A 16,859-nucleotide genomic window follows, 5' to 3' on the forward strand; every position below is an offset into this window, starting at 1 on the left:
TACGATATTTGTTTTATATGCCTAAAGTTTCCAGATTAAAACTTTGTTACCCTCTATTAAGGACTGGTTCCTTCCATTTCCTACTCCTTATCAGGTCCATCCATCCGTTTTTCTGTTCCCCTGACCTACTGGTCTCTCTGCAAACAAATACTACCCTCTCTCAAATATTACCCTCTTTCTCCATTTTCCTATCCCAAATAGTTTCTTCCTTTGTTATTCTTTTGGCTGCAGATGGTGATGGAAATGAGCACATTCTGCTGATACTAAAGCTACACACTTCTGAATGCAGCATTGGAGAAGCAATGGGATGCAATACAGAGGGTATTTCCCCATCTCTTCCTCCACTACAGTGGTACCTCGGGTTACATATGCTTCAGGTTACAGACTCCGCTAACCCAGAAATAGTACCTCGGGTTAAGAACTTTGCTTCAGAATGAGAACAGAAATCGTGCTCCAGTGGCACGGCAGCAGCAGGAGGCCTCATTAGCTAAAGTGGTGCTTCAGGTTAAGAACAGTTTTAGGTTAAGAACGGACCTCCGGAACGAATTAAGTACTTAACCTGAGGTACCACTGTATTGATTATCTTCAAAAGAGCTCAGGACTCCAGCCCCTTGTGTGGAAAGGGAAATTTCAGTAAGTGTAGCTTGCATGACTATTTATTTATTTCATAAATATATCTACATTTTGATTGCTTAACCTCATCCCCCCCCCCCGCTGCCCTGCCAACAATGCCTCCTAAAATCCACTCTTCTACACAACTTATTAAAGACTCAGGAGCCAAGAGCTCTTTTGTATCAAGCCATCATATGTACAAAGTCATACTCCAGTCTAATCATAAGGGACAGGGCTGAGAAACTTCCATCAGCCCCAGCTAACCATCGCCACGGGTCAAGGATCATGGGAACAGCAGTCCAGCAACATCTGAAGAACCACAGGTTCCTCAACTCTGTTTTATGGCATGTGCTCTGCAGTCAAAAACAGATGTGAGTTATGAACTACCAGCAGCACTTCCATTTCACTTAGATTCAGGCTCCATTCAGAAGGCACTTTATTCAGTCTTCCTGTTTCCCTAACTGTTGATTTCCACACTATGTGATCTTTCACATGACATAAACACCACTTCTGGAAGTCTAGTGGAACCCAGCAGAAGTTCAGTGCTAATTTCCATGTTACTTGTTTCCAGAAAAGAGATCTGTTTGCAACTCTGTGAACTTGGTTTCCATACAATCTCACATCTCGGCACTGACCAGACCCAGTGGACCCATAAGGCCCTTAACTTTCTTAGCTGTGGACAGGCTGTGTGTCTTCAAGTTTTAACATGTAACAAACAAACAAACAAACACCCTCCTGGCTGTGCTGTCTGCTGGAGGCACAGCCAGCTTTTATGCCTGACTGGCAGGCCCCATGGAAGACTGGCTCTGCCAGGTCTACTACCAGAGCATTACTCACCCAACAGTGCCCTAATTGGCACAGACAAATGTTAAATTTTGGTGGGCGATTCTGCCAGTCCCTGCGGCTGTCCAGCACCAATACTGACATTGGCCAACCACGAGGGCTGATAGCGCTCCTTCTTCACTACCCGGAAACCACACTGGGAAATCACCACCACTTTCTGAGTTACGGTAAGCAGTCTTAACATGTCAAAAAAAATAAATAAATTGTAACTATAGCATCCTGCTTTGCTTTGCTTTGCTTAACTGTACAGTAAAGGATGAATCCATAGCTAAATTTTGGAACAAATTATTATTTTATTACAATAGCAACCTAAGCCTAATGGATCACACAATATCTTTGAATGCTTTCATATGAAAAGCCAAGAATAATAAATAAGCTTATAGAATGCTATTTATCTCATCTGACTATATGAACTATGAAGGTAACTTCCAAAACGCTTCTCTTTTCAAATCCGTGTTTTCCTTTGCTGCATTTTTGCATAGATATACTTCATAAATATGATTACAATTTTCTCTCTGATACACTTTCAATTTACTATTTATATTGGCCATATATTGAATATCAGTGTCACATCAACTACAGAGTGACTGGATAAAGAAGGTCGTAGAAGTAGCCATTATTTTCATTTTTTAATTTGCTTTCCACCGCCATGAAATTTTATAAGCTTAATATTCTTTTAAATTATCCTTTCTGCACCCATACACGAGGGATATGTATGTGACTTTGAATGACATTTGCAGTTTAGAAACACACAGGTTGGTATCTAAAATTCCCAGCTCCTGAGGGAACCCAGAGAAAAAGCAATATTCCCACAATGGGAAAGGAACACATATAGTAAGGTTAATTAGATAATTCAAAAAAATGCTTACCTGCCTGGGCTGACCTGCCATCTCTCCCATCTCAAAGCAATGACTAGAAGGATAATAAATGTTAAAATAAGTTTGTTGCTTAGAAAATGCTGTATTGGCTGACCGTAATTGTCTTTAGGAGCAATCCTCAGAAGTTTAATCAAAGTGTAACATGCCAAAGGATTATTGGTACACTCACAAATATACTACAGCATAAGCTTTCATGGACCACAGTCTGCTTAATTAAAAGCATGAAGTGCTATCTCGAGTTGCGACTGGGAGTGGGAATTGTAAACTGGGCGGTTTAAAGGAAAACGGAATGCTGATTTTCTGTATTTCATTTCCCTCTGACTTCCCCATTTAAATAAGCAGCTAGTATGGTAAATACTGGGAGAATAACCACAATCTTAATGACCACCCAGCTTTTATAAAACAAAGCCATACACCAGAGGCAGATTTAGGACAGTATGATTGGTTCCGCTGCACTGGGTGCTGAGTGTAGGGAGCACAGCATGGTGTCGCAACTATGACATAGTGAATTAAGCAGAACGGAGGGCGAGAGGTGGGTTCGTATTTTGGCCTTGAACAGGGTGCTGCTGAAATTTTAAAGACCAAAGTCTGCCCCTGCATACCCATCTGCTTGTAAGTACAATGGTACCCCTGGTTAAGGACTTAATTCGTTCCAGAGGTCCATTCTTAACCTGAAACTGTTCTTAACCTGAGGTACTACTTTAGCTAATGGGGCCTCCTGCTGCCGCTGCAGTGCGATTTCGGTTCTCATCCTGAAGCAGAGTTCTTTACCCGAGGTACTATTTCTGGGTTAGCGGAGTCTGTAACCTGAAGTGTTTGTAACCCGAGGTACCACTGTATCCCCAATGAGTTCAATAGGATAGAATTCTAAGTAGAAGTGCAGCCTTATTTTACTGAGCTGAGGTGTAGCACCACATTTTAAAATCACCTCATGAGGAGATGTAAAAATGAGAGACTGTTCAAACATGAAGCTTGGTGCTTCTCTACATAACCACTATAAGGAGAAGGCAGCCTTAAGCCCACAAATAGGGTGACGGAGGAAAGTTGGCAGTGAGGGCGCAGGTGAAAGAGAAGCTTTTCTGAAGCCTCCTCAACCATTTTCACAAGGGACAAATTTGTAATTACACATTCGCTGTATGCAAATTGAATGGAGGGAAATGGCAAGCGGAATATCAATTTTTAACATGGATTTTTTTTTTTTGGGGGGGGGTATTAATTCTCTAGACTAGATTAAAACAGAAGTAATACACCCCAGTATGCCCATAGTGTCATTTTGTGAGATTGTATTCAGTCTTACCCATAATCTTAGCAAAAAAAAAGAGAGAAGGAACCGTGTCAGGTTATTCGTTATGCTTCAAAATCCCTTGGGATAGAAAGATTGGGAGGGAGATAAAAGTGTGCTGAGGATACCACTGAAGGCCTACTTCAGACACTTACTGGCTCATCAATCCTTTTGTGTGGTGGAGGAAACAAGTGCCTCTTTCTACCACATACCTAAATTACATGTCATACAGACCCTTCATAAAGCAACTTATCAGTATGAAGCCCTAATTTGCACAAAAGAAGAAGAGAGGGAGATCATGACAGGGAACACATACACACAGAGCCTTTTTTCTAGCTAAAGGGGGGGGTGATTTGTAATTATTTCAAACAAGTAGATTCCAATAAGGCATTGAAATGTGGCTGGCATATATGAAAGAAATAGCCAATTATCTCAAAGGTATGTGGTACGAGGGAACAAAAGCTGTGAAATTTGCATCTTTCAGACTCCTTGTTTATACAGCTGTAAGCAAAAGACAGATGTGCAAAGGAAAGGTTGTTTTCTCTGAGGATCAGAAAATATAACATGGTAAACCTCACCTGTGTTTTATGGCTGACTTTCTGGGGAAACAGGCAAAGGGGTCTTTAAAAATGTAGGCCACAGATCTTAAAGGTGCTGAAAGTCATTATATTTTAGTAGGACCAAATATGCTGTGGAATTTAAGGTTCCCAGCCGTCCTTCATTCTACAGGGATGTCCCTTTTTGCCAAGTCATGACATCTCCACAGAATATAACAAATGTCCCTTATTACCACACTCCCAAGTTCCAGGGCAGCTTATTAAAATTTTGTCACCCTCTAGAGTGAAACTCAAGCTGGCTCCCTTATGTGAAAAAAGCACTAGCAGCTCAGACGTGAAATGGATTGCCTCATATTTTGCTAGCAAAGTTAGATCTCTGAAAGACTTGAACCCAACTGAACAGCATCTTGCACTTTGCAGCTGAAGAGACCTTACTTTTTTCCCTAAGGAGTTAAGCAGTTCTTATCCTGATATTTCAATGTGCAGATATACAAAAAACATAATACATACCCTGCTGAGGTGGCCTAGATTGGACCAAAACTCATCAATGGGATGAGCTCTTAGCCATTAACAGCTGGAGCCAGTCTGAAAAATCATGGAAGTTGATGTGAATGCTTAGGCTTGACATACATCAGGAAAATTCCTGACATGTTTTGGTTTTGGGGTGTAAAAATGGATTTCTCTTTTAAAAAATTGGTGGGTTTCTTTAAAAAAGCTCAACAACTTTGCAGGTATCAGGAATTTTACTTTTTTAAATGTGGCAACCCTATGAATGCCTATCTTTGGCTGCTTCGAATGATGATATGTGCCTGCAGTCACCTTACATCCCCTTGCTTTCTCTTGGCCTTCAGGCCTAGGTAAAACTCTGCAGTACCAGGTCTGAGCTAATGGTCTCAAGCTGAGGATGCTCAGCCAATGTCTTCCCTTTTTTGTGCAGCCTGTTTAGATGCCCTTATGAGGAGAATGCAGAGGCCAACTTAATCAAAGCTCCCAAAATGAAACATCCAACCCAAACCAAAGTAGTTTGTGCTACTATATGTCAGCTGACTTCTTCTGAAACAACTCCCTTAAATGGCCAAATGCTTTCTTTTTCACCTTTGGCTGGAACTCAAGTTGAAAAACAAGGGTAGACTGTACATTGATGTCAGTATTGTGGGTAGTAGAGGCAAAATCACCCATTCCATTGGTATGATGCCATTACTTTGAGAGGTAGTCTTTATGGGTTGGTTTAAGCTACCTAATTCATATCTCCAGAAAGTTGCCCTACTCCCATTTTGACTGCTGCTTCTATTGTTTCTGACTCTTGCTTTAACACCTGCTTCACTTTTTAGCCTGAGATAGGACCTTCCACCAGACAACATCAAGCCTCTGAACTTAAGGAGAAAAACACTGGGACACTGAAACAGATAGGCCAGACTGGTTCACCGAGCAGGGAGGCATCAGGAAAGATATGTTCTGTCTCTTTTCTAATACTACGCACAAAAACACTCACTGTGAAGAGGCGGGGGAAGAACTAAAATTATGACAGATGGGATTTCCTCCCTCGTAAATCATTCTAAAATCAGAGTACACTTTTCAGAACCCATCAATTGGATAGTAAATTTCAGGGGGGAATTTAGGATGAGGGGAATGCATTTTATTAGTGTTAGGAGTTTGTGAGTGCTAGACATTTCTAAATTCCTGGAATCAGTAAGTGTTAGAATTTAATCAAGGCTTGGGGTGTTAAAACTGGCTGCCAGACCCGTGTGTATCAAGCTGTGTACTAGACACTTCTAATCCCCTAGAATCAGCAAGTGTCAAAACCCAATTGAGCCAGGCTAGCCTCTTGTATTGAGGTGATAAACTGGGTGATGAGCCATTAAGACAACAAAGGGTGAAAGGAACTTGGTGTGATAGGTAAAATGAACATGGCCCCTCCCTCAACAGATAAAGCTTGACTGTGAGAGAAGCAAGACCCTCTTGGAGTGTTAATGCCACGAACTCCTCCCTTGCGAGCTGAGGCTTTATGTATGTGTAAATAAACCATAACTCTTAGATACCACGGTCTTCACTGTACCTCATTTCCAAAAGGAACACTAACCCTGGGTAAAGTGCACTTGGAACCCCTAAATTCTTGCACCACTTGGAGAATGGAGTGTCGTGCAACAATATGTATTTAAGTCATATACATATATATACAGTGGTACCTCGCAAGACAAATGCCTCGCAAGACGGAAAACTTGCAAAACGAAAGGGTTTTTGGTTTTTTGAGTTGCTTTGCAAGACGATTTTCCCTATGGGCTTGCTTCGCAAGACGGAAACGTCTTGCAAGTTTGTTTCCTTTTTCTTAAAACCGTTAATACAGTTGCGACTTGACTTCGAGGAGCAACTCATAGAACGCGGTGTGGTAGCCTTTTTTGAGGTTTTTGAGGACTTTGGTGATTTTTGAAGCTTTTCCAAAACTCTCCCGACACCGTGCTTCGCAAGACGAAGAAAACCGCAAGACGAAAAAACTCGCGGAACGAATTAATTTCGTCTTGCGAGGCACCACTGTAATCAGATGGCATTTCTGTTTCACGCATTTCCACTGACTTTTACTGTACATCAACAAACATGGGATGTATGTGGGTAATGCTGCAGAAGCAAAAATGGTGCTCTGTATTTGCCAAATAATAATAATAATAATAATAATAATAATAATTTATTATTTATACCCCGCCCATCTGGCTGGGTTTCCCCAGCCACTCTGGGCGGCTTCCAAAAGAATATTAAAATACAATGATACATCAAACATTAAAAGCTTCCCTAAACAGGGCTGCCTTCAGATGTCTTCTAAAAGTCTGGTAGTTGTTGTTCTCTTTGACATCTGGTGGGAGGGCGTTCCACAGGGAGGGCGCCACTACCGAGAAGGCCCTCTGCCTGGTTCCCTGTAACTTGGCTTCTCGTAGTGAGGGAACCACCAGAAGGCCCTCGGTGCTGGACCTCAGTGTCCGGGTAGAACGATGGAGGTGGAGACGCTCCTTCAGGTATACTGGACCGAGGCCGTTTAGGGCTTTAAAGGTCAGCACCAACACTTTGAATTGTGCTCGGAAACGTACTGGTGCCAATATCTCTCCTTTCTCTCACTTGCTGCATTTTAATTGAAACTATAAGGTCAAGTCAACAAGACTGAAACTGGTGCATATTTTATGTGCCCAAGATACTCATATTCATCTTCTTTTTCTTAAGAAAAAACAAGAATACTTTTTCACCCCCTCTGAACTATGCATGCCAATATATGGACATATTTAGCAAAGTGCCCTTGGGAAATGAAAGAACATGTGAAACTCATTTTTTATTTTCCAGTAAACTTCACAACACTCTCTGTGATTCCATCCTTTCGATGGATTTCTAGTTTATCTTATGTGTGAGAAATGACCTTCTAACCTATGTGTGACAGTTGTTTGGCTTTTATTAAGTGCCTTGTTCACTAGCAACGTTGGGGCATTACTCATATATATTTGTGTGTGCTACCTCAGTAAGCTATGGAGAATTATTTTTATATTGTTAAATGCAGTCTCTGGCTGCATGCCGCTTAAACATGGCTGGTGTCAGGGAGAAAGCTTGCCAATTTAGTTTTCAGATGGGTCTGAAAGACAGCTTGGATTTTCCCTCTATATGTGAATTTGTGAACATCTTCAATTTCTTTCTTTGGAAGTACAGCACTATAGAAGACACACACACAAACACACAGCAATCTCAACCTTACAGCTGAGGGTGCTTTAGGAGGTGGTGTTAGGGCTGATGGCAGAATGCTCGTTACATGGTGGGCATTTTCCCAGTGTGCCAGTAGAACGTTCCATTGCCTTAGATATTCTGCCTGCAAAACAGGAGAGAAATAAGGTGGGCATGGATGCAGCACATCTAAAGCCTCTCTCCATTTCTCAGACATGCAGACAGAAATGGTGCAACTCTAGCAGTCAGTGGGAGGAAAAAACTGCTGTGCTGCACCTCCTGTCGTGGCTACAGCGAAATAGAGTGATAGATCTGGTGGTTGCTCCATAGATCTGGGGTATCTCCTCCCTTTGGCATAAACACAAGTTAGGAGTACTCTTGGCATTATCTATTAAGACTCAGTATTATACTTCACTGAAAGCTACCCTGTGAGGGCAACACTCAACAGCCCTTTCACAATCTCCAACATCTATCCGATGAAAGTAGGGACGTCCCATTCCATGATGATAATTTTACTATTTATATCCCACACATCTTATTGGGTTGCCCTAGCACTCTGGGCAGCTTCCAACAGACATAAAAACCATAATAAAACATTAAACATTAAAAAAAAACCTTCCATATACAGGATTGTCTTCAGATGGCTTGGGGGTTGGATAACTCCATACCCGCCATCATTTCTCCAATGGAAATAGGGACATCCTAAGAAAAAGCGGGATATTCCAGGATCAAAACAAAAACTGGGACAGCTTCTCTAAATCACGGACATCCCTGGTATATAGGGACCCTTGGAGGGTCTTCCCTTTGATGCTGTCAACCATTCTTTGGCATTAGAAGAGAAGTAAGCTCTGTGTGGTTTATAATGAAAGCCAATATTAGCCTGTAGTCCTGTACTGTCACTGGGGTTTACTTCTGGGCAGGCATGCATAAGATGGAACTGTTGAAGTTGTTTTGAAGTAATTGTTATTACCATCTCACTTTACTGATTTAACAAAGGAAAACATTTCTAAAAAGCGTCCAGTATTAGCAATATTCCAGACAATGCAAGTTGTAAATTTATAATTTTGTTCTTCAAAAATAATAGCTCTAAAAAAAGCTGACAGGTTACTCTGATTTGCATATCAATTTATTTTCCAAATGAGGCTTATATAGTATTTTCCAGTTTTGTTTCACAGTTGTGCACAAATCGCACTAGACGTTGTGTGCCTGACTCAGAGCATCCCTCTGGCCATTCAGCATGTGAATCAGTATTCTGATCCATGGTTCCATTTATGTTCTCATGTTCAGATGGAGTTACTGCACAAAAAGAATTCCGAATTCAGTTCAGTGGAAGAAGGAACCTTGAAGCTCTTTACTGACACAGAGACAGCCCTACAGAAAGGAGAGGTAGGTGTGCATGTTGGAGCCACCACACATAGAATGAAAACAGTTCAGCAACCTCATAGACCAGCCTCATACCCAGCACTGCCCTTCCCACATTGAGCATATTTAACTGAACGTGCTTTGAAGACCCCTCATGATTGGAAACCCAATTACAAGGAGGCTGTTCAGACAAATAATCATAGAAACCCCCTTCAGACCTTCTTGCCCAGCGTGGGAAAGCTGGTACAGTCAGGTCAAATGAGTGAAGAGATATTGGGAGCAAAGCTGACACTCCCAGCCGAGTGAGAACCTGAACAGGACTCGCAGATCTGGGTGACGACGGTTTGTTTATTAGCGAGGTTCTGTTAAGCTCCTTAGCACAGTATTTTCCTAGGCCAAGGTAAGACTAACGGTTCTAGATGCTGGACTGTTAAGGACAGCACAGGCGACCCCTCCCCACTTAAGGGGGCTACGTTGTGGGGCCCTTGTGCATAAGTAAAATTGTGTAAAGTGGGGTGCATCCTCCAAGCACCCTTTCAATGTCTTCTACGCTGCTCTCTCTTCAATCCACACCAAAAATACTGTATCCAAAAATATCCACAGCTAGAACTGAAACTCTGGAGCTGGCAGGAGGCTGGAGGACATGTGGGGAATTGGCTATTGCTGCTGTGCTTCCCTGCACATCAGCTGTTAGGCGGGGAGGCTGAGCAGCGTAAACAAAGCCCCACTGCATCTCTGGTCACTTTGGGGCTTCCTCTGCCCTCATTGACGTACTCTTTGGACTCCATGGAGGGTCTGCTCATGAGCCATGAGGACTCTCCAGCTCTCTCCCGCCATTTCCGACTTTGAGTTGAATTATTTATTTCCCAGCGCTGCGTGCATACAAGTCAATTCCACGTAAGTGTGGGGAGGTCTGTACACCGTTAAGTCAATGTGACTGAAAACAATCCACCCACTTAACACGTAGTAAGTTCCATTAAACCTAGTGAGACTTTCCTTCTGAGTAAATGTGCTCATGATTGAACTGTTTGCCTTTTGCTTCCCGTATTTGACTACTGGGAGAAGGGAGCCCTAATAGCGCCAGTACTAAATGAATGCAGCGTAATCTCTTCTTCACTTATTATGTTTTAATTTCAAGAAATAAGATAAATGTGTGCTAATTCAAGTTCCTCTACAGGAGGGGGAAAAAAGAGCATGTGGAAATCTCCATTAAAGACTCCCAACTAACTGCTTCCCACACCTGCAAGAGATTTCAAAGACATAAATTAGATTGAGCCCAGCATCAGCTTTGTAATATTCAGCTCTTTGTGCATCTGATAGGAAATCAGATTGCAAGTCCTTCCAGGAGAGTGCATTAAAGGTGACAGAACAAAGCTCTTGTGGAGGCCTCGTGAAACAAAGACAATACTGAGTATTAATTCAGTGTCCATTTTGATTCCTTGCACTCAGAGGGAAAATGAGGATTGAGTGACAGCTTTATTTAGTAAGTCATAGGCTGCTGAAAATTTCATGAAAAGATGCAACTTGCATGCAAAACAGGAAGGCTTGTTATTAGCAGCCCCTGATAAGGTACAGTAAAAAGAGAGAGAAGTGAATAATTCTCATTAGATGTCACCTGTTAAACAGCATGAAATATAAATTAGCTGCAAATCTGATCTACATAAAACGGGCTTTGTGTTTGTGGTAGGAACCTTATCAGACCATCTTTCATTGACATGAGGACTTTTTTGTTGTATTTTTCTGCCCTTAGTTTGGAATAATAATAGTTGCAGTGTTTGTTGTGCTCCTGTTTGGTGACAAAGATTGCATTATAAATTTTTAGAGGGGTTTTTTGTCCATATTTGCTTCTTATGTGTTCCTTTACATTTTTGTACCTTCCCTTTAAAAATCTAAGAAGTGACTACTAAAGTCTCATGTAGGGTTGTCAAATAGGTATCCAGGAAATTCATTCTGGGTAGGGTTGCCATATGTCTGGATATTCCAATGATGGAATTAGTGTCCAGGGGAATTTCAGGAAATTGGCACAATGTCCAGGCTTTTTATTTTTTACTTCTTGAAATCCGGCAACCCTATTTTTGACTTTAAGGCTACATGCACCATATATTTAAAGCACATGATTTCCCCCAAAGAATAATGAGAACTCTAGTTTACCCCTCACACAGCTACATTTCCCAGCACCCTTAACAAACTACAGTTCCTGAGGGAAGTCATGTGCTTTAAAGGTATGGTGGGTAGGCAGCTGAGGTGTGGGACAACAGCTATCTAAGCCAAACTGACTTGATTTATTTAGTGCTCTGTGGTTGTAAGATACAGTGGTGCCCCGCAAGACGAATGCCTTGCAAGACGAAAAACTCGCTAGACGAAAGAGTTTTCCGTTTTTTGAGTCGTTCCGCAAGACGAATTTCCCTATGGGCTTGCTTCGCAAGACGAAACGTCTTGCGAGTTCGTTTCCTTTTTCTTAAAGCCACTAAGCCGTTAATAGCCGCTAAGCCGCTAATAGCCGCTAAGCCGCTAATAGCCGTGCTTCGCAAGACGAAAAAACCACAAGATGAAGAGACTCGCGGAACGGATTAATTTCGTCTTGCGAGGCACCACTGTATGTGATTGTCACAAAGCATGAGAGTCTCTATATGATACCCATAAATGAGAATTTTATGTCATGCTGAAACATTGTGCCTGGTTTGTGCCTTGCACTGGGGATAGAGTACAAACATATGGACCACTGAGGTCATCAGTGACCAAAAGATCAGCTCATTCTGAAAATGATCCAGTGTTATTTGCAGAGTGATGATCTGCATCAATTGCATTAGCAGCCTTCTGTGCCTTTGGATTCCTGTAGTGAGATGGCCTGATAAATTTCTGAGATGGTGATCTTTGTGATCTGCCACAGCTTGACACATTTACAACAAATACTTCTTTTGTCTGCTCAATGAGGATATTGTCGGGGAGAGGCAGGGCTGAAGCCAGGGTTTCCCCATCAGAAGCTTACTCGTCATTTTTGCTGGGCAGGCATCCATTTGTTGAGTGTGTACCTCTGCCTTCACGTAAGTGCAAGCAGTGTGTAGCAGTTTAGGGAGGAGCAAATTTCAATCCCTAGAAATTATGTTCCTGGGGCATCCTTGAAATATCTGAGCTTGTGTCTCGCTGTCAATATTTGAATTCACGGGAAGCAGCTAGGCTTCTCAAACGTGCATGAAACTCATCCATACGTTCCTCCAGCTTTTGCCTGGCCTGGTGGAACTTATAACCTCAAAATCAATATTTTTCTTTGGAGAAAAATGCTTTGTCAGTGCCTCCTTTACACTGATAATCATAATCACCTCCTGCAGCTGGTAAAGCTATCAAACACTTGTTCTCCAGCTTAGTGCAGAAAAAGTACACACTTTTTAATACTGTGGTCTATCTCCATAGCACAGAAGAAAATTTCTAGTCATTCATTTACCCCCACAGTTGTATGGGAATCATGAGCAACAAATGAGGAAAGGTTGGGAGAGCAGCCATAGTAGGTCTAGTTTTCTCTTTTCAGTTTTAAACATAGCAGGAAGGTGAAGTAACAACACTCACACACTTACACTATCAACAGGCATTCAGAGGTTTTTGCCTGTGAAATAGTCGTCAGCCAGTATCCAGAAGTCTCTCATCACAATTGTAAGATGTACTCTTGGCACAAAGGATGGTGACCAAAATATTCTATTTATAAACTGAAGCAAATATTGGGCATGATGAAAAGCCACCTGAAATCTATGTTCTCAGTTCCATTTTGACCTGCTTTCCAGAGCTTGTGTGTTAGATCTGGACTGGAACTGCTCCTGACCCTGGTGAACTAGAACACATAAACACAAAACATGGACTAGGCCCCTCCACATTACAGTGGTCAGGAATACAATGGTACCTCCGGTTGTGGACGGGATCTGTTCTGGAGGTTCGGTCGGATCCTGAGGTTTCTGCAACCTGAGGACCGCTTCTGCGCATGTGCAGAAGTGGTCTACTGCTAAGTTCCGGCACCTCTCAGGTGGGCACCATTGCCATTCTAAGAGAACAAGGAAGGCGTTCATAGTGAGTTCTGACACCTCTTTTTCTAGAAAAATAGCACTGGCTATATCACACATTTGTATGCATCACAGTACTGGCAGTTTTCTTTTCATCCCCAGTGCAGAATTTGCTTTCCCCCCTCAGCTTCACATGCAGTGTTTCTCAACCTTGGGTCCCCAGATGTTGTTGGACTACAACTCCCATCATCCCTGAGCTCTGGCCTTGCTAGCTAAGGATAATGGGAGTTGTAGTTCAACAACATCTGGGGACCCAAGGTTGAGAAAATCTGATAAGATTTTCAGAGCTGTCCATCACAACCCGAAGTGCTCTTCAATTCTGTTAGGATTTTTTCCCTAAAATAGTATGATATGCTGACAGTAACAGGTGGCTCTCGTAATCTCAGTTCTGTATTTCACATGGTAGAATTTAGAGATGCAAATAGCCCAAGGTTGATGTTCAGTTCTTTATAAATCTGCAGTCCACTGTACCTAACAACATAGAGCAGTTTGGCCCTTCTGCACCTCACGGCTCAACTCATTCTGCACCCATGATCTAAAACATGTGGCTTTCTGTAGTCTGACCTCAGTAACTGCAGGCATCCTATCGACACAGTCTGCTGCCTGCTCAGGATCAACACAGAACACCTATCAACCACGGAGCTATACTCAGGTTCAACTCAGAAAAAAGTGAACAGAATGAAAATACCTTCAAAAACATGGAGTGGGCATGGTTCTTTAGAAAACAGGAAGTCTAACTTGGATGCCATCATTTCAAGGTTGACCAAAAAAAAAATCATTGTATAGCACATGCCTTTAGTATTAGGGTTATTAATTTTTAACAAAAAATGTGGGACTTTTATATTCATAGTATCAAAATTAGGGTCACTGCACATGATGTGTCATTGCACGAATCCTTATGAGTGCCTGGATGTGCCCATAACCCTGTGGCTGCACATGCAGGTGTATCTGTGATCTGCTTCCATCTGTTTTCCCTGTCATCTTCCTTTTCTTGGGGAAGAATAAAAAGCCCTCTTATTTTTGCAGTTGGGTGTTTTTGTTAAGGTGAAAAACCAATGGATCATCATTCACCAAAAGGCTTAAATATCTGCTGAGTTTTCTTTCCTGGACATGTTTATTGTCCGTAAGGTTGGGTTGCAGCTATTGTGCATGTTGGAAGGAGGCGGTTATGTTAAAAAAAATATCAATAAACGAGCGACATGAGCAAAAAGATAAATGCTGCATTATTTAATGCTTTTATTTAATATTGATTTTCTTTATAGTGATCATAGCTGGAGCTTATGGTTATAACTGCTTTTTACAACGTGGGCATCTTGTATGAAATAAAAATATTTGATGACACAAGGCTTATCACTGGATAGTGTACACGAGGGGCTTTGTTAACCACCCTGAGTTTTTGCCTCAAGCTGTGTAACTTCTTCAAAGATATTAATTTCATATGTTAATGTCTGTATAATCAAAGGGTCTTATTTACAGACTGGGACTCGCTTAATTTGCACTCTATGCTTACCAGCAAAATTTTTACATGTTTCAGGCATTAAATATACAACTTTGTCACTTGATCACAAAGCTTTTTCTCTACAATAATGGTCAACCAGTGAGCTATGGGAATACGAACACACTAATCATAAAACAGCTAATGTTGGAAAACTATTCAGGTAAAGGATACAGACGTTAACCTTCTGTTGCTTGATACGTACATGCATACTGTAAATTAATACAATGAATTCTCATTCAAAAGTAATTATATATCAGTGAAGTACATACATGCTCTTCAGGCATTTTACTCACGCATAAAAGCAACATATTGAGGAGGGAGAGGTATGCTAAGCTCTGAAATCAGTCCACACAAATTTGAGTGTGAACTTGCAAGCCAAGGCTTCATCTGACCCCAACCCACCTAGTAGAATAAGGACACCATACAATGACTTTGGATCTCCTGAGATAGGAAACCTCCTGTGCTTGTGAAGGCTCTCCTCTTCAGAAGTTCACACTCCAACTCATGGAAAGTAACAGGACAACAGATTAAGACACTCATATCCACTCTCTCTGTTTGTGTGTTGCTTTTACAAGTGAATAGAATGCCTGAAGACTTGAATCTTTGCAATAAAACGGGTGTTCAGTGACTACAACATTCACCTTGTATCCGTAACGTTTGGAAGCAGTCAGATCTATTTTGGATCTGCTCAGTGTCCAATACAATTTGTTATGTGTGTTTTGATCTGATCTGTTAAATCAGAAGGTCTCTCTCTCTCTCTCTCATACACACCCCAGTGATTACAATGGGGAACCTAAGAATGACTATATAGCCTTTCTTTCCTGTGGGTGATTTTTGCAAGCAAAGGAGCTTCTCCAGAGTATACTTTTGATTTTACATTAATAAAAAACTTTAGAAATATGTATTAGGCAGATCCAGTCAAAGGCTTTCATGCAGGAAACTTTAAAGTCCCCACTTTCATTTTTCTGGACTTTATTAGCAAAACCAGAAAGAGCATAAGCTGTGAGATGAGCTAATCTTGCCACTGGGCAATGAGAGTATAAGGCTGCAGGCTTGTGATGCTCACTTCTTTTTCATGTTCAGGGGCCAACAATTTGCCTGGAATATTTCTCAGTAGATATGTGTCTGTCTGTTAAACTTTGTGATTTCTGCAAAGCCAACCCTTCTGATGGGATGAAGCTTGGCAAATTTCAGAAAGATGGGTACAGTGGTTCTCCACAAGGGCAGACTTTACAATTGGGGTGAGGGTTAGTAAGCACATTCCCTCCCCTAGTTTTTTTGTGGGCAATTGGTGTGAAAAATGGGAACATGAGGAAAGTGCCCCCTGGATACTAAACTTGTCAAAGTTCAGACAAATAGATCCAGAAGCTATTGTGCTAGGTTATTTTACCCTCATTATAAATTGGAATAGTCAGGTTTTTTCCCCCTCACTGACCTCGCTTCTCTAACACATACAACCATGGTTTGTCATTAAGACTCAACTGAAGCCAGTTATATGTAAGGCTACACAGGTGTTTTTGTCACCTATGATGTCTTATCAACTTTGAACCTATAATTTCAAATACTAAGTTACAACCAAACCATGGCTATCATTGGTGCAGACGTATAATGACAAACCTGGTTAATGCTATGATGCAAAAGGGGTATGTATAGGAATTTACAAGTGAGATAATCCAGAAATCCATTTTTTATTCATATTGGCCAATAGATCCCAAGCTAGCTAAATATTCCGTTTTTTGAACACTGATTAAGTGTATAAGCAAATCCATAGTTAAAATGAGGAGTGAGTATATAAATATTTAGCTCTGTCAGCAGCTGAAATAGGAACTGCTCACATTTTAGTTTTGTGAAATAATACATATTCAACCTAAAAAAGCAAACCTAAAAAAGGATGCTCTGGCTAGCAATGTAAGAAATACAACTTTGTCCTATCCCGGTAACTAAAGAGTTTCTGAAAAATAATGGAATGAAGTGGCTTTATTTTTATTATTTTTTTAAGAGGAAAGAAGTCTTTCCTTGGGCTATTATAATGAAGAAAAAGTGTTCCAAATGTGAACTAATGAAGTACTAAGTAATGAATATTTA

General features: G+C 41.3%; 1 long non-coding RNA gene across 1 annotated transcript in view; it reads left to right on the plus strand.

The window, feature by feature from the left end:
* The first annotated feature begins 573 nt into the window (after positions 1 to 573).
* LOC308486084 overlaps positions 574 to 16,859 on the plus strand; it is an 80,489-nt gene continuing 64,203 nt past the window's right edge. Inside the window, exons 1-2 of the long non-coding RNA XR_013990932.1 lie at positions 574 to 633; positions 9,153 to 9,251. This is a non-coding gene — a long non-coding RNA (uncharacterized lncRNA). The remainder of the gene's footprint in view (positions 634 to 9,152; positions 9,252 to 16,859) is intronic.

Source organism: Podarcis pityusensis (genome assembly GCF_964106645.2).
Source record: "Podarcis pityusensis genome assembly, chromosome: 10".
Classification (NCBI taxonomy): Eukaryota; Metazoa; Chordata; class Lepidosauria; order Squamata; family Lacertidae; genus Podarcis; species Podarcis pityusensis.